The 19,112-nt window shown below is 42.6% G+C and overlaps 1 protein-coding gene across 1 annotated transcript in view; it reads right to left on the reverse strand.

Moving 5' to 3' along the window:
• syndig1l (synapse differentiation inducing 1-like) overlaps window positions 1-2,793 on the reverse strand; it is a 44,118-nt gene extending 41,325 nt beyond the window's left edge. The window contains exon 1 of the mRNA XM_062411765.1: window positions 2,453-2,793. The gene's annotated coding sequence lies outside the window, so the exon portion shown is untranslated. The remainder of the gene's footprint in view (window positions 1-2,452) is intronic.
• Window positions 2,794-19,112: the final 16,319 nt, after the last annotated feature.

Consider the following 19,112-nt stretch of genomic DNA (forward strand, 5'->3'; position numbering starts at 1 on the left):
GTTATAGAAATAATCATGGTTCCGTGCGTGTTTGTTTGTTGGCGTTGGTGTTTTGTGCATGTATGGCTGCGAGTAAATACATGTGTGTGTGAGTGGGCGGATGTGTTTGTTGGAGGAAAGAAACGGCACCTAAAAAGACAGAGAGGGAGAAGGGGTGGAAGAGAAAGAGTGAGAGAGAGAGAGATTACACTTGTATGTGATTCTCTGGTTGAGTGCATTCGGGCAGACTGCACCGGCTGGGAGGAATAAAGAGCTGGGAGTCGCGCTGAAAGCGAATGAGGCAGAGCAAACGCTGTTGCGAGGAAAACAATCGAGCACGACAAAGATGGCATGAGCGCAGGAACCGTGTGCGCCGCGGTGCCGCCGTGTACCAGAGCCCAGAGGTGGCTGACAAGGGGGCTAATAGATTGGCGGACAACCTGTAAGCATCCAGGTGCGGAGGGTGGGTGGGAATTTGTCTGCAGCATTGCTAACATGCCAGCCCCGCTGATACGTCTGTGCACTCCAACCCCATTAGACTACAGTCAGCACACTCTGTTTCCCTGTGTCAGCCGGTTGCCAATCAAGCCCAGACCTATGACCCTGACGCCGGGAGTGGGTATCATCAGCCAGGCCTCGAGGCCAGCGTGGTAGGATGCAGCGGAATACCAATGTGTCTTAGCTGTCGGCCATGTTTACCAACCCACTTCATCCAGGCCATGTCTCTTGCAGCTTTCTCCTGGATACGGCATGAGGAGATCAGCTCGCTGTGCTCGACAACAACAACTTCATCTTCTGATAATCTAATAGTGGAAGCAGGGGCTGGCGTATAATAAGCATAATGAGGCAACGGCAGGTAGTTATTGATGACCACACAATGGGACAATGCATGAGAGCTCATTAACTAAAATGCAAATACATCCTACAGCAGATTTGTCAGTTAACCCCTGATTCGGAGTCCTCTGATCCTTTGTCCTCTGTGTCGAAATGTCATGATCCACTTCCCATCATCTGAATCCTATTCCTGTGACAGCCACTGCTGATACTCCGAGCGGACTGTCTACACGTCTGTCTCAAGAGCTGATTCAACATTCAACCCTCAGCGAGGACCCAGGAGTCAGGACTCCTCAGGCGCCTCGTGCCCCCACACTCGGAGCACCTGCCTCTGTCTTTTCCACATCTCCATCATATGTTTTAAAGTGTTCCTTGATGTGTAAATCCACCGTTGAAAATCTCAGGCACATGTTTGAATAATTCAGCGCGGGGCTCCTGTCAATAGCAGCCATGTACACTGTTGCTAGAGTGGTTTGTTGTAAGTGACAGGCGGGCTCACGCTAACTTGGCTTCGCTGTCTACTGAACGTGGTCCCCTGTATTATCTGATGGCAAAACACCAGAATTTAGAATTTGATTAGATAGATCGATAGATAGACAGAGGGATAGATGGACGGATGGATGGATAAAAAGATGTGTCATGGATTCAGTCTCAAATTAATATCATAAAATAATAACAAGTAAAAATAACCATTTATATAGCCTATATAACATTTTAGTTCCAGCCCACTCGTGACCCTTTAATCTGAAGGGGTATAGATAATGGTTGTGTGTTGTGGACCAGCCACGTTCTCGACACAGCTCCATCTATTAGGGCTGCAGTTCACGCAGCGATCAGACCTGACATCACTATCCCTTGTGCTGTCCCAGTTGTTGCGGGCACCAGGGGTAGATCGGAGCGAAAAAGTGGGGGTCTATAGCTCTCTGTGTGTGTGTGTGTGTGTGTGTGTGTGTGTGTGTGTGTGTGTGTGTGTGTGTACACAGAGGCCATATAAACTGAGTTCTCCATGCATCTTTTCATTTATCGTGTTTTCTCATATTTACCATAATATTTGTTAACCTCAAATTACTTTAGATTCTTGAGATTAAGACAACACTGCGTGGAGACACTGAACCACTCCTCCACATATCTTTGTTATTTTGTTCCCCTCTCACAGCTTTCTTTGTTTACAGGATGAGAAATAACCCCCGAATGCACCATGTAATCTGTGATCTACAGTGTTAAAGCAGAGCCCACACAGAGACTTGATGAGTTCATGCCTGAAGCACACACACACACACACACACACACACACACACACACACACACACACACACACGGGGATGTGGGATTGATGCTCCGGCGGTCGCAGGTGGAAACTATGCGGAGTTCATTATCATCAACAACATTCCTCCAGCTCCTCCATCACAGTGGACACATTGCGACACATGCTCACACTTCTTTCTATTCTTTTCATCACGATGAACACGTGCGTAAAATACACACATATAGGTGGTTGTCGTGCGTAAAAACACCCCAGAATTAAAAAATATACATTTATTTCGCATTTTTCATCTTAGAAAGGGAGCGGAACGCAAACTGTGAACAAAACAAACAATCTAAATACTAAATCGGCGAATCTGTATTGATAGTTACCTACCTTTGACTTCTCCACAATCCAAACATGAGGTGACGGCTGCAAAAAGCGATGCGTCCCCGCCTGTGCATCGTGGCTGCGTCGTCCGCAGAAGAGGACATCACATTTCTCAGACTTTCTCATTTGAAGAAACAGCCGAACACTTAGTGACGAACAGGTCTCTCCGCTCCGAGAGAGAGAGAGAGAGAGACACCCACCGCCACTGCCTCCCAACCCCGCGCTCTCTCTCTATCCGCTATAAATATCAAGGTCTCTCTCCCCGCACCAGTAGAACCGCTTGCCTTGAGAGTGGACCGAAACGTTTGCGCCGCCTGAAAGTTAAACCCACCACCTCCTATGCGCGTGTGTGCGTGTGTGTGTGTGCATGAGAGAGAGAAGGAGCGTGTCCTGCTGCGAGTAGGTTCAGTGTGTTCAGAGACGCGGATGGAGAGATGAGGAAGGAGGAGGAGGAGGAGAGTCCAGCCTCCCTGCGTACATGCGTTCACTTTTCACTGAACACTTATTTGCGTGTGTGTGTGTGTTGGAGTGTGGGTGCAGTGTGGGTGAGTGTGTGTGTGTGTAACGAGAGTTTGAATATATATGGAATGAATCGTGAATATATATAATAAAATCTGGCTCCCAATCAATATATTCAGATTTATTTATATATATTTAAATTCCATTCCATAATATTTAAACATTGAATCCATGTATCCAAACAGTTATTCTTGATTTCATTCAGTTTATTTAAACATTCAACTCATATATTCAGATTTAATTCTTCATAGTCTCATTATAAAGTCTAAAAGCCATTCAATATACAGAAACTTCTTATATATATATATTTAATGTAGGGAAAATATATATTTTTTTTAAATCTAAATAATCTTTAAAAAGGGGATAGTTGGTAAATTGTTGATATATAGTAATATGTGTGAAATGTGGAAAGCACCATAAAATGTATATGTTTGTCCAAAAATATGTTTTCATTGAATACAAGACTAAACAAAACCAGTTTCCGCTTGAATAAGCATAACTAATAAGTGTCAATAAACCACAAGTGTAAATAAATACCACCTAGTCGTCATCACACTGGGCAGAGATGGGATTCAACTGTGCTGTCCCCTCTCATGAGTTCATGAGAGGGGACAGGGCAGAGAGCTAGCTGCTCTGGGAACCAGTGGACCGGTAATGTCTGCACGAGCCAACTGATTTGATTAGTTCAAGTGGAAGAGAAGGCGCTCTGACAGGTCAGTGGAGCTCAAATTAGTCACTCTAACTTCCTTCAATCTCACCATAGAGCTTGAATGGGCTGCGATGTGTGTGTGTGTGTGTGTGTGTGTGAGTGTGTGTGTGTGAGTGTGTGTGTGTGTGTGTGTGTGTGTGTGTGCTGTAGGATGTGCTGATGTCACAAACCACCAATCAGATGTTGGCAACCTCAGTGGGTTGCTTGGCTACTCTAAGTCAAACCCAATCAAACCACATAAACACAGTCAGACTTATTATCATGTGACTGTAATGTTCAATTTTGTTTATTTGGTTCAAACATTAAGGCCATCAATAAAAACTCAATGACGCGATGACAATAATTGCAGACTTATAAAAGCTGACACAACTCAGAACACTCAGTTTTTTCCCTCTTAGCATTTATAGTAAATATTTAGCTGCAACCCTTCTTTACTGTAACCAGGACACGCACAGATCATCATGCTTGTCGCCGTAGGGGCTTTATTCTAGGAGCTGCACCCGTGGGACCCCTGAGAGGATAGGGACAAACCAAGTATTGCATTTTCCAGTCGTCCTGTAGGTGAAGCTATGGGCGGGTCACACTATAAATCCCCTGCCCTTTCTAACACTTTTTTGTTGTTTGTATTGTACAAAAAGGTAATACACACAAAAAAACACACCGTAGGATGTGAGGAGAAAGTTCTGTCAGACTGTCATGATTAGTCTGCATACATGCTGCCTTTCCAATGCACTTGAAATGCTCTTAACTGTAATCTTGAGTTGGAATATAACAAGCTGTTATTGTGCAAGAGTGCGAGTGAAGGGAATTAAGTTCCACAAATATCTGTAATAGTTTCTGGACAAATTCTTTTGACGCTTTGTGGAAATGAAAAGTGAGGAGTGCAGCAGTTTCCGGCTCCAGCAGTCTGATGAAGGGCTCCTCTCTATAAACGTAGAGTCATTTTACTGGTGTATTTTATATTTAGAAACCAGACGATGATTAAAAAGGCGAGCTCAGACATAAACGATAAACGTAGATGAAAGCCTGTGTCCTACTATTATGACCATGCTGAATGTAAATATCTGTGTAAAAATATACTGTGCGGTTTGTGACTTATAGGCGACAACTCAAAAGGCACGGTTAATGTTCCGACTCCTAAGAAGGTTGTCATTTAAAGTTCAAGGCAGCTTCAACAGGGTTAATGTGCAGATGAAGAAGCTAATTTAAGTGAATGCACTTCAAACGTAGTCCCGGCACCAGGTCTGAAATCCCATATCATTATCTGGGATCTAAATCGTCTTAAACAGCACATAAGTGGAGTCCTGACCACAATCTTGTCATTTTGATCTTTAAAGATAAATCCCCCGAGCTTCAACCGAGGCATCTGTGCTACCGACGCCTCCTTTCCTTTCATGTACAATATATTGTGCTTTTGGCGTTGGAACCTTGTGTACCGCGCTGCAAACAAGGAGGGCAGAAAAAGAAGGTCAGCAAATAGTCAGGAAGTGAGAGGATCAAAACTGTAGCGGCACTGATCATTGTTGAGGATGGCCGAGGGGTGGAAAAAGGGGAGAGGAAGGAGGGCGAGGGCTCTGACAGGTGCTGTAATAGCCTGAGTGCTCTGAAACACGGATCGCACCTCCATTTCAACATTTCCTCCAAACCACTCTCTGCTCTCACCCTGCACTCTTGCCTGTTATTTCCTCTTCCTCACTCTCTTGGTCTTAATGTTTTTTTTCCCCCCCACATTGTCATCCACTGTCTTCTTTTTCCCTATTTCCCCCCCTATCTCTCTCTCAAACTCAATATCACCACAATCATATCTGACAAATAGATTCAGATCCACTGGCCAGCTGCACTCAGGACCTCATCAGAAACCCATCAATCACGGATATCATACACAGCTTTTCTTCCTCCCGTCACTCCCCCTGTTCCGAATCCGGCCTGACCACTGAACCGCCTGTCACGCCGCAGATCTCAAACAAATCCTCCTCTGCTTGTTAGAGGCGTTCATTCAGCTTGACGCCACACCTATGGGCATGCCTTGCATTGCAGATGAGCTGCGAGATCCAATTTGTTGTGTCGAGATGACTCCAATTCCTATGCCACAGAACATTAGGGCAGTAATTTAATATCCCTGGGCTCTGCGGCTTACAGTCGGTTTTCAGAGAGGAGGCAGGCACACTGGGATAATGGCAGCTGCACGGAGAGAATTCTTTAACCCCTGAGGTGCCTTGTACTCCACTCCTAACGTCTTCTTTCCCCCTCATGGTTTCATCTGTCACCTTCAGAGACCCTGTCCCAAATGAATTTAGAAGGTAGAAGACTCATCGATGGTGTCGTGCTCTGAGTTCCAACGTCTGCAGTCACTCTTACCTCTCAGCAGAGGAACAGGGGGAATACAAATGAGCGTCAATGTGAGAATAAAGTTAGGAGGAGCCATAACTTCTACAAAGTGGATCCAGATGACAGTAGACGGAAATGTTTACCTAGGTTGTTGTGACTGACTGTAGCCTTTCCAACTTTATGTCTAAAGCTCTCTGATACAACTCCTGCTGGCTTTGAATGTGCTACCCAAATAAAAGATGTAAAAGATGCATCAGACGACGATCCGGAGAAAATTACCAAAACTTTGTCCGACCGAAAGATGTGGTCTCAGTCCAGATCAAATTGAACCTTGGTTTGGAGTGTTTGCAGTTTGAAAACACCAATTGCTGGAAGTTGAGACACCATTAAACCATTAAAGGAATGGAGCTAAACGCCAATGTTGTTGAACCACATGGACGTTCATTTTGCAGATAGTAAGACTATAATGATTTAACACTGGCAACGAAATCAAGGAAGTAGACCAGTTCAGGTTAGCCGAGTTGTCAACATGTCATATGTACGCCCATCTACAGACCAATTCATGTCAAGTACAGACGCAAACCAGGTAGGTGTTGATACCCTAGGCTGGTCACTTCAGTGGTTGCGTTCAGTGGCATGAGGTGACTTACACAAAGGCAAAGCTGTTGAACACCCAAACCCAAACAAAACACCATCTCAATGCATGACTCTGCAGGGTACTACACCAACAATATTGTAAATTCAATGTTTATGAAGCCTTAAGGTTGTGATTAAATCTAGACACACCAGGGTATCTTATAGCTGTGATGAAGACCGGGGTAGTGGAATGAGGAAGACCAGGGTATCTCACAGCAGAGGGTACATGAACTTGGGCTTAGGTCTTGAGGAGTTGGAACATTTATTTACTGTTCACAGCAATACTGCTAACTTCCAACTTGCCATTAGACCCTCTCTCTTTCTCGCCCACTCACTGCTTACACACACTGAACTTCCAGCTGCACTTCTTGTGTAACTGTACATTGTCTTTAACTTCTTAGACTTACCGCAGATCTTGCAGAGATGATACGTTACAGTGTCATTTTTGTTCACCTCCTACTGCTGCCTTAAAGGCTTAGCAAGGCAAGACCACGGTTTCAACAGGCACGTGTTCTAACCCTGCATGAACAAAACATGCTGCTGCCGTGAAAATGACAGTGACAATGAGTTGCCATGGCTGTTCGTCAGAAGCCACGAGTGGGCAGTTAATGACAAAATGAAAACTGTTCTTAGATCATATGAAAGGATATGCATTGCTCATGCATTGTATATTTCATATCTACTTTTAGCTTCAACAGGTCAAGCACTGCTTGCCTTGCTCACCCTGCTCGCCCTGATGGCACGACACAGGGATACTGCTAGTATGTACTAAAACATCACAATGGATTTTTGGATCGGATGAAGAATAAAGCCAGTTAAGAACCACAAAAAACCCTTGAGAGTGTGTGTAGGCTATGTTTCCAATTTGCTAAGCTAACTACATATTTACAGTGGCTGAAGTGATGTGTCTTGTATTAGCTGAAAGCCGAATAGAGTCTAATTATTGTTTTGTATTTAATGTGGCAAATGCAGAAGCACTGAAGGATCGCATCTGGCATACTAAGCAGAACCATCTCGTGGTTCAGAAAAAAATATGTTTTTGTGGTCTCCATATCCCTCTAAGCCTTCCACTGAAGGTAAGATCAGTAGGTAACATCAGTCACATATCCTCAGCTGCAGCAGAGAGCCACTGGTGCTGCAGAGACAGAACTGCCGCCCGCCTGCCGTCAACTAACCACTGTCATCTCTCTGAACTCAGCAGACAAAGAAAACCAGCAGAGTGTTGAGTATTTTTCAACTGAGCGTTTCATCCAGGGACTTCAAGTAAATTTAAATGCACAGCACTTGTTTCAGTAATTTAAATGAAATCCCACTCACTTTTAGCGATTACTTTAACTTTGTTTATGCATTAATTGGATTTCACAATCACAATGAGAGCAGATCAGAGCGTCTGTTTCAAACAGAGCTTCCTGTTCGCTCCACCAAACGAACCAGAGAACAAAAGAAAATTTCATAAAATAAAGGTCTAAAAATAAGCGCACCGAGAGCGGACCTTTTCCTTTGTGCTGAACACACACTGCTCTAAATGGACTTTGAAATGTGACGCAAATTTTATTATCGTTTCAATAAGAGAGCAGTCACAGCAGATTATTGGAGAAAGCTTTGAGCCTGTCAAGAAAGACGGAGACTATACAGTATCTCTCAACTCCAGCTCCATCTTTAAAGTACATTCATGACTACAGTTTGCTTTAGAGGAGTCTTCAATGAAGCTTGATTGCCAACCCCCCCCCCCCCCACCACCCCCCCACTGCCATTGGAAATCAATCTGTCCTCCTATTTGAATAGTTTCTCAGGTCCTTGTGTGGATCTACATTTTGACCCCTTAGTGTCTCGTAAAATCACTCAGCAGTATTTTCCTTCCTTCCTTCCTACCTTCCTTTCCTCTATGCTGCTTTTCCTTGGACGGTTGGAGGGAGCCAACCCCTGGTGGCGTTGGGGCGAGAGGCAGCATACAAACTAGACAATCTGCATGTCTTTGGGCTGTGGGAGGAAGTGTCTGTACCTGGAGAAACCCCCTTATTTCATTGGAGCTCCCCTGTTATACTATCCTTGATCGAAAGTGCGACAAATATTTAAATGTACATTTTATAGAAATTGAAATTAATTCTTGACTTATTCATCAAATCAAAATCATTCGCTGTAGAGGATATGCAGCTATTTCTACACATAGAGTCTAAGTTATTCATATTTTGATGTATTTTTCAAATGTGTTCAGATGAATGAATTCTGGTGAGTAAAAGTGGAAGTCGAAAGTGGTCCAAAAAAAAACTTATAAAATCTTGTCAAGTTTATTCAGGCATGTACCTTCTCAGAAAGATTAATTCTCAAACCACAAAGTCACTTGTCGGCGCAAAGTGAACATTGTTCGCTCAGTTCAACTGTGCATAATAAACCTTTGCTGTCAGCCTCTCTAATGAATACGTTCCAAGATAAGAGAATTAAGTAATCGCGGATTTTTTTAATCAAAAGTGTAATAAGCCTGTCCTGTGTGTAGCCCAATGCATATGTTCATAATCTCATGACTCATGAAATCTTGGCCATACAAGAAAGTGTTGGCATTGAGGAGATTCGTCTCAATGATAGAAGAGGAGAGGAGTACGTGGCTCTGGCCTGTCAGTGAATCTCTCGGCATGACTCCAGTCTTCCCCTCGCAGGATGTTGGTTTGTATTTGCGTGCATGTGCGTATGTGCATGCGTACATGCAAGTATACACTATGGTGAATGTCTATGAAAGCAATGGGCTATATATCAGTCTGGCATTGTGCACACATTCCACATTAATATGTAGCAATATACCAGATACAGTGCAAAATACTAAAGCAGCCCTTTGGACTATATTCCATTGATGGCCGCTCTCAGCTCATCCCCCTCTTTGATCAGGACCCTCTCCATCTCTGTTGCATCACTGCCAGCCTTTGGGTGTCCTATTAAGGATTTCTCTCGGCTCCTTTGATTCCACCACCTGCCTGTGCTTGTGCTGCGCCTGCTTACGACCAACCAGTTAACGCCTGGCATGACCCCAGATAACCCGAAGTGTCTGTTCTACGATCACATGACCAAGCCACCAGTTAACACTTAGTGACAAGTAGAGGGGAAGGAATCCCCCCCCCCCCCCCCCCCCCGCAAGTTCTCTGCTCTGCGTTATGATGACTTCAGCCGCAAAGTGTTTTATGGAATTTTGTCAGTGGTGGATCTAGGCTTTTTCTAAATCAGGGGCAGTTTACAGGGAGGGATCAATTGTATGTCTAAGATCCATGTACAATTCCTCTTTCAGTAAGGTGCACATTGAAGTCATTCCTTGTTTTAATGTTGGCTCTGTAGCTTTGAGCAAAGCCAGACATTATTGAATACACACTGATTTCATGTAGTATTAAGACCGCAAATGTCTTAACTTGTTAATACCCACAAAACCATGCAAATTGCAGCAACTAACTGCAAATGGGGTGTTTGGTAACCTTACCATATATTTTGAGTAAATTAACTTGAAATATGCAGCAAAGATTGTGTTTCTTGTTCAAACACATTGTGCTCTTCAAAAAAGCTCAGAAAATAAAAGTTCTTACCAAATTGTTATATTTATTGGGATTATTGTTACTAAATGACCAGTTTATAAATATTTAAATAAACTACTGACAGGTAGATGTGACAGATTTCACCTTGGACCAGTACCCCCCTGGCTTCTTTCCTGAATCTGTACCTGATAATGTTGCATTCACTCCTGTAGTTAGAAAATGCCTTTATTATTGTTATTAATATTTTAATCAACATGTTTTAAATGTGTTTTAATCTCTTCCATCCAGAGGAGATGATTAGTCTTGTAGCTTGTTTAAAGATCAGAAAAACGTGTTTATTCTGGGTTTAAGAATCGGCAAGCTCAGCAAGATAAATCAAAACCACACAGAGTATATTAACATTTAATCAAATAAAGAGGGTTTCTGTCAGAATAACAAGCCTCAGACTGAGGGACTGTCCTCACTGCTGAGCCAGGCCTCCTGTGGATGTCTCTGACCTGGATACGTGATTTCCAACTGTTTAATGAGAGCCTGTGTACCTTTGATTTCTCGGCCCAGCTAATGAACATCCCATCAGTTTTTCCCCATTAGCAGAGGATACAGACCTGGATGCCCTGGGTAATCAGTGGTGCAGTGTGTCCAAATGACAGTCAAAGGGCACAATTGATATTTAATGCAGCTCCCTGCGGAAAATTCTAATCATCTCTTTCAACTTTCAGATAATATTTCTCCGGGGTGCCATCATCTTCTCCGGGTTAGGGGCCGGAACACATTTCAAAGCATGGTGAGGTAGCATGGTTGTATTGATTGATGCATTAACCTCATTGACCATTGGGGCATATTCTACTCTTTAGTTGTTTTATTATTCTATGTAGAGAGAGATGTTTTTTCATCTAGTGTTGAACAAAAATTAAGAGCAGCTCTGGCACAAATAATTCCTATAGCAGGAGTTATACGTTACAGTTGTCTGAGCAGGGTGATGACCAGAAGAGAATCAGGATTGTTGCTGTTGTGTCGGTAGTTGTTGATAAGGGTAGATACAGGTGTAAAATGCTTTCTGTCCTTTCCCCGCTTGAAATATGACTTCGGCCTTGTTTTTATAAAATTTAAAATTCATGTGCTTGCTGTACAACCCATTTTTCCAGAGCCATATCCAGAAAATATGGACGCCATTAAACTATTTTCTCATCAAACCTTTCTATTAAAAGTCCTTTATTGTTTAGTGGCTAACTGTGCTAAATTACCTTATTTCTAATAACATCTCTGGACCTGTTCTATCGGCTAAGACTGAAAACTGACTATTAAAACATCACATTGTTTTGCAATTCTTTGTTTAACAGGAAGTATCTGAATCCCAGCTCTTTTAAAACGTTAGTCGCACTTAAAGAGGCAACAGCTGATCTTCATTGGAAATCTTTTCCACATATTGTTAAATAATACTGACCTCTATGTTGCCATTGGTCGATATGATCACCCCAATCGTTTGTGGTGCTGTTCATTCTTGGGCTGCTTAATGGAACTAGACAATGTTTTAATGGATTTGAATTTGAATGGAGTCTTGTGCATAATTATTTACTATTTTGCATATCATTCCCCATTGTGCTCTTCCCTTTCTATTACTGCATATGCATTGTTTCCAGAAAAGAAACAACTTGACTATTAAAAAAGAGAAATTCCAGAAGTTTCAAACTTGATCGACTCATCATCCTCGGTAAATGAAAAGAAGAAGAAGCTATCTAACAGGCATTGTGATCGGAGCAGTAAAGGTGGAATCACCTTCAGCATGGACAGACATCTGAAGAAATGATTCAGAATGCACAATGAGGAGCTGCAGGAGAATTATTCACAGCTCAGTGCAGAAGGAGGCAAGGGAGTCTAATCAGCAGCCAAGACTGAGGCCCGAAACACACAAAATGACGCACACTCCTGGATCGACCAGAAATACTACAAAACAAGGCTCAGAACGAGGACCATGCTTCACCGGTTTCTATCTCTGGCGGTTTCTAACTCGGAAGTCATTTTGACATTAATAAAAAATTCATGTGAGTTTTACTTGCAGGGAGTTTTCTCTTTAACTTTAACATTTCACTTATCTCAGCAAAAATGTGCAGATGTGTCAGCTCTGATAGCAACGACAATGTCACACACAGTCTTTCTCTGTTCTCTGTTTCTACTTCCACAAACGTCTCTGTCTGTCTATAAGGCTATCTTGGGAACCCTTCGTCTTATCAGCTTCACACTGGTATGTGTTTTCTTAATGGTCTGAGGAATAACAGTTTCAAATTTGGTGAGATTTAGAACCACGATACATGGAGCTTATATTTTTAAAGGTTTTGAACTTAAAAAAACCTCTGACATAGTCGACATAATAAATAACACCAGTTCTGTGAATCATTGAAAACTAAAATTGATAATAAAGCAAATTCATTATCATTTTTATAAAAAAAACCTGACTGTAAAATAATTCATTACCGATAAACCAGGTAGGATGAACACAAAGTTTACTGACTTCACTCTGCACCAGAGACGCTCTGCACAGATCATTCAGCATGTGACAGTAGGTGATAGAACTGAGGAATGACTCGTTCCTTGCCTGAGGGGGTTTCTGCATGTTGTTCTAGAGGAAACCTTTTCAATAGGTCTTGCAGAGTTATCACTATGAACTTCATCCAAATGTGGCGACCTACACATCTATGCCACATTAACATCTCCTCACTGCACTGTGATTTTCTGCTCCACGGAGTCGCCACAGTTATCTCAGCACGTACTTAACAGCTGAATGAAATCAAATATGGGGTTGATAGGAACAAATAGGTTTGAGGACATATGCTTCTTGTTAATTCCCCAATTCAATTAAAACCTCATTTAGCACGTCTCACATAACCCAATCGTTTTTGTAAAAGATATGGACGAGTACAGGTGGTTATACGGAGAAATGAATTTCCTCCCACCTTGCAGGATGATGACACCCTTTCGCCACAGAGGCGGCCAATGCCTGACACAGCTGGTAGTGGGTATTGGAAAAAATCCTTAACTTGGATCTGCTATTCCAAGATCTGAGAATCTGGCTGTCATATATAAATTCTATTAAATTGTCAGACTTTGTGAGTGTCCATGCATAGCGCCAGAATGTATTATACCTTTTCTGGAAAGGCGGGGGAAGCACAAGCGGGTCGAAGGTTAAAGAGTCATGTGGTTGCTCTGCAGGAAAATCTTTTTTAATATGAAAGAGCTCATAATAATTTAGCATGGAACATTTCTTTCTTTTCAGTGTCTGTAACTGCATTCCATATATATATATATTTATATAGTTAATCGGCTCTGTCAGAGTGAAACCGAATAGTGAGACAGAGCGAGAGAGCGAGCTGACCTGATAGCGTCACCAACCTGACCTTGTACAGCTGTGACTAAAACCAACAATACATTTCCAACTCACCTCAAGCTCATGCTGCAAAATGTACACGCATTCTCAGACATGTCAACATCCATAGTTTGAAAAACAGAACACACACCGTCTGTCCTCCTCCATGTTTGTTTTCATCTTCCGAAGTCACTTTTAATCATGCGAGTGAGCCGCGCTCCAGTTCAGAAATTGGCGGGAACGCTCAGTTATGCCAACTGCAATAAAAACCTGAAAAGGAAGAAAAAGACACTGCGAGTCTCGATGAGATTTTAAGTCTCTGGAATTGACAATGGGAAATCGTTTCCTATAAGTGGCTAAATCTTCCAGTGTGTGTGTTCAAAACTTGAACATCCCCTAGTGTGCAGCTGCCCTTTCAGGTATTTGGATCTAATCAGTGCTGCAGGTTTTTCCATTTGAAATGCAGTTTTGTTCCTCTGCTGTACACAAAGAGAAATAGGCAGAGAGACAAAAAGACAATACTGAACACTTAATTTAATTGTTTAATAGAAAATACATCAGAACGAGCACAGGGTAATTAGGAAGTCTGCACGTTGTGTAGGAATGCACATCAATTGCAGTAATTTTCATATCACCTTTGCCTCAGCAGACAGACAGAGACAGGCCGCCGCTCTGTGTGAAAATTATAAATCTGCCGTTTGTTTTTAACAGATGGAGATTGATTAATACAGCTGTACCATTAGTCCTGTCACGGGGAGATTTATTCATGCGTGCTGTTTTTTTCCTGGGTAATAACAGTCAGAGGTTATCAGTATTCCTTCACCACTCCACTGCAGGTATGTCAAAGATAATCACTGAAATGAAGTTGAGTGCTGCAACTCCACCCCCCCCCCCCCCCCCCCCCCGACTAATTTGGTGTACGGGAGCTGGATAGACGTAGAAAGTTTGAGACCACTTTTCCAAATGTGTCCAAAGTTGTTTCCTAGGTACGCACAAACAAAGAATAAAAGTTCCATCCATTACTAACTCTTGGGACTGCCTTGAATCTGCAGCATCACATATATCCAAAACAGAAACGGTATATCCTCTAGGAAGCAAGAATAGATGCTGTAAGTTTCCAATAGATCTTCAGATTTGATATGTTTCTTGTGCGTACCTGGAAATGTTCACCGGCGTTTAAAAGAGCCTCAGTCAGGATATAAGAACATGGGAATTTATATTCTAGGTAATAATAAGGTTTGTATCAGTCATCCTTTTCTTACTATTAGAACCAAATCTCATGCTAATATAGCCAGCAACAGTGATGTACAATACACAACAGCCTTCTGTGGAATTGCACTGAGAGAAAATACAAATTAAGGTTGTTATTTCTCATCCAATGGCAGAAACTAAGGCAACTAGGAAGACTTTCAGCATTTATGTGTGTTAGGACATTAAGTCCTAATGATCTCCCGGCTCTTTATCTTCTGTCGCCATGAGGATCGCATAGCTAATACGCTAAACTGAGATCTGAACATGGTAACCTTTACACAGCTTAGCATCAGCTCGTTAGCATTGTCACTGTGAGCAAGTTAGCATGTTGATGTTAGCATTACGCATAGTCTCTATGTAGCGTAGTGAAGCCAAAGCGCCTTGATCACCCCTTGGTGGTTGTCTGCTGTATAGGTCATAAACTCTTACTCTGCCATGTTATCGGATGGGGAATGGAGCAAATTAAAAAGTAAAAATACTTACCAATAAAGTTTTAATACGTTTAAGTTACTTAAATGGGATGTTATGGCTTTATTGGCAGCTCAGACTGATTTCTGATTGGTCAAGGGTTGTTTGGGGGCGGGACCATGATACCAAGGCTCCATCCCTTCATCACTACTATATAGAATCCATGTCCAAATGCACAAGATGGTAGGGTTTCTATCTGCCAATATTTTGGCTTAATTTCTGGGCAGTTGGAGGAAGAACCACTACAAGCGGCTTCCACTTTGCCCAAAACGTAAAACAACTTGGGGTCATCTGTTGAAAATACAACGTTCTGCTTTTTGAATAAACGTTTTTGGATAAACCTTTTCTACCACTCTGCGGTTCTTGTGCCGTGCTTGTGGAAAACACTTTGGGCTGAGGCTATTTATGGGTTTGCATCATATTTTGTCAGTTATTCTCCCAAATCAGAACAATATTGGTATTGAAAAACCCCAGGGCCAAAAATAACACATTGTTTGTATATTTGTTTGTTTTCGCATTCTGCTGCTGCCTTCGAAAAAAAAAAAAATCCTCATCCCTGAGCAGGCAGAGGCAATTTTGGCTCCATTATGCTGTGCAAATCCGAGCAGGCTAAATGAACAAGCCCGGAATAGGCCGATCCATTTATATGGCTTTACATGTGAGGCGGTTTTAAAATAGAAAAACATTGTCAACCAAATTGACTGTTTGAATCAGCTTGTTATCTCCTCAGCAGCGTTTATAAAGACCATAAAAGTGCATGGGGACATCAGCACACCTTTGTCTCTAATGCAGCTTCCCTCCAGTGGAAGGCACATTTCCTGCTGGCGTCTCTGAGTGACGGATGGGGAGATTGACAGGGTCTTTTAGAATCTGTTTAGAATGAGTTGTTATGAGAGGGAGCGTTTGTGTCGTCAGGGGTTTGATGTGTTTTGTTTTCTTGTCTGGGTCGTCTTTGTGTCCTCGCTGCCTTTAAGACATGCCTTTTCATTACAAACGCACATTTCTCACAGGAGCTGCCACTGACGCGAGTCACTCACCTGACAGCGCTGTCACATGTCTCCCTCTCCCTTTGTTCCTCACAATAATCTGCATCCTCCTGTTCGCACTCTGAATTCCCATGTTGATGTTACGCAGGGCAAGTTAATGAATAATGGAATCGATAACTTGAAATAGCTTTAGAGTGATTGAAGCCTTCGCTTGTTTGTGCTCGAGCACAGTTCAGCACATTACAACGCTAATAGCATGTATTAAATATTGAACGCTACATGTTTGACGGCATGAAACTAGTGCTCACAGATGAATGGAAAAAATAATAAGGGGAGGTATTTCATGAATTGTAATTTAAGCGATAAATCAGGGGTAATTGCAGGAAATAAAACTGCAGATACTTTACAGCTGCCAACACACGTCCACATTGATTCTGGGTGTATATTATCCATGGCAGCAACATTTTAATACAGCTTTAATTTTCCACTTTAAACAGATGCTTATGAATATGATGCAGGAAATCATTATAGATTCCTGTTCGCAAGCCTCATCAGATGAAACAGATTTTCTTGTTATGTCCTGTTCAGTCCAGCTGGACACCCGATAACCGAGAGAGCCTTTAAAGTTTAATTTTAATTGTCTCCGTCTGACAACTGTGTGATTAAGACAAAGGAGGCGTTGTAATTGCGGTGTACCTTTGCAATTACTTGGCATTTCGACAGAACCGTAGGGGGCATGTTGTGAGAACTGACAGACTTCTGCAGAAATGAGTGAGCCGCCGGTGTTCCGTGTCTGGAACAAGAGGCGGGAGTCTCTGTGCACTGAGATAAATTTAGGAGAGAAAATGTCAGCTGCTGTTGTGTGCCGCGTTTGAGATGTGAAGGTGAGGCTGGAGCAGCGTGTCTTTGTTAGGCAGACACATAAACACACAGTCACACACACATCCACATACCAACAACAACCTTCTACAAGGGTTTTCAGTGTTTCACTCTTCCGGCAGTGTTTGGAAGAAAGAATCTCACCTCGCCGTTTATTTCAAACCTTATCTCATTCTGTAATAACTCTTGAAATGATGCCCACGTTTATCTGAATAGATATGAAAGAATTGTGGAAATTCTCAAGCGAGCAGCTAATATTTGCAATTTTGATACAGTCCAGTTCAAGATCATACACTAACTACTTATTAATTTAATTTAATTAAATAATGAAAAATGCTGATTATCTCATCAATCAGTTAGCCCACTTAACTAGAGCACGATTCCAATTGCTCGTACAAAGAAACAAATTAGAAAATATCCATATGGAGGTAAGACAAGCTCGTAGCTATAGCAACATGTTGTGACAGGATTTATTTTCAGAGTCTTGCTCACACACAGTGCAGCCCACTGATTAATTTAATGGAATATTAGCATAAAACTGTGGCGGCGTCCCTGGATGAAAATTAACGGGAATAACAATGTGGCCAAATATGTTTTCTGCTATGATTAAATCGGAAGGTCTCACTGGAAAGACAAACATAATGATTAAAAATGTTTTAGCATAACACCAAAAGGGATTTTTCATCAGAGGCTGGGCGACAAAATAAGGTCCTGTTTGATGGTTGTGTTGCTCAATGGAAATTTTCACACCTCTGTTCGCACGCCAGGCTTTCGTATCACGGACAGGCAGGGCCATATTAAAAGCGATTACAGTTTGTTGCTTCTTCCCTCCATCTCTTTGTCCATCTGCGGATCTATTGGACGAGGCATCCAATATATTACATCCACCCTAAGTGAATGTAATATGCCCAAAGGAATTTCACGTCTGCAGGGGCAGATAGCACGGAATTTGTTTAAGCTTTTAAATCACTTTTAATGAATCGCTGAGCAACCCTGCCACTTTCAATGGGTTCACTCTCCCGCTCTTAGAAAAAACTGCTTTTCAACAATAGATGCAGGTGAGATGTTTCCATTAGTATTTCCAGCCCCAAAATACTCCCCCCCCCCACCCCCCTTACCCTGCCTGCTCCCACTGCCCCCCCTCTCCATCAGCACCATCTGATCACTGATACGAGCGCCAGACGAGGAGCGGGAAGAGCAAGTGATATTATTTTAATGATATCAAGCAAATTATGAAAGAGGCACACATTGTGGAAGCATTTGTAAGCCTGTCCTTTGATGAACCATTGGCGGGCACACACACACACACACACAGAGGAGCACAAACACACACACAAACATGAATTAACAAAAAGTTTATTAATTGGATTGCTTTAATTTGCCTCAGAGGCCGTGATAACATCAAGCCTTTTGCATATCCTCACAAATGTTCGTCACAGCGTGCGGAGCGACAACAAATCAAAAGCCAAACCGAGCCGGGGGGATGAAAGAGGAGAACAAGGCAGCGGCGGCAAGAGGATGAGGCACTTCATCGAGAGGCCGCTCCATTAGCATGAACCTATTGGAATCATCACGCAAAGGAGCGCGGGGAGTCAGACATTTCACCGTACACAACAAATGCATTAACACATGCACTCGCATTGACCCAGAAACCCACAAAGATCCACAAAAAAAGTACTCAAAGGATACAATATGTGTCCCCATTCAACTCAAGCATACAGGGCACGTGCTCAACAGGGTTCTCCCATGGGGGGTAGCACCTTTACTTTCCCCCCCACAGACTCAGAGGGACTTTAAATACAAAAAAGGGACGAGGACAGAATACAGAGTTGTACTATTGTGCTGATGGAGCAGGATGAACAGTGATGCCGGCCCCCTTTAGGTTTTGTTATCTTAACTTTCGGCCTGTTTTCAGCGGGCGTGCGAGGGAGACCTGCACTCTGTTCTCCGTCCCTAATGAATGCGCGCTCTATTGGAGGCCGTACCCATACGCCATCAAAGAGAATGATCATCAGTG

The sequence above is a fragment of the Platichthys flesus genome, chromosome 18, assembly GCF_949316205.1.
Source record: "Platichthys flesus chromosome 18, fPlaFle2.1, whole genome shotgun sequence".
NCBI classification, from domain to species: Eukaryota; Metazoa; Chordata; class Actinopteri; order Pleuronectiformes; family Pleuronectidae; genus Platichthys; species Platichthys flesus.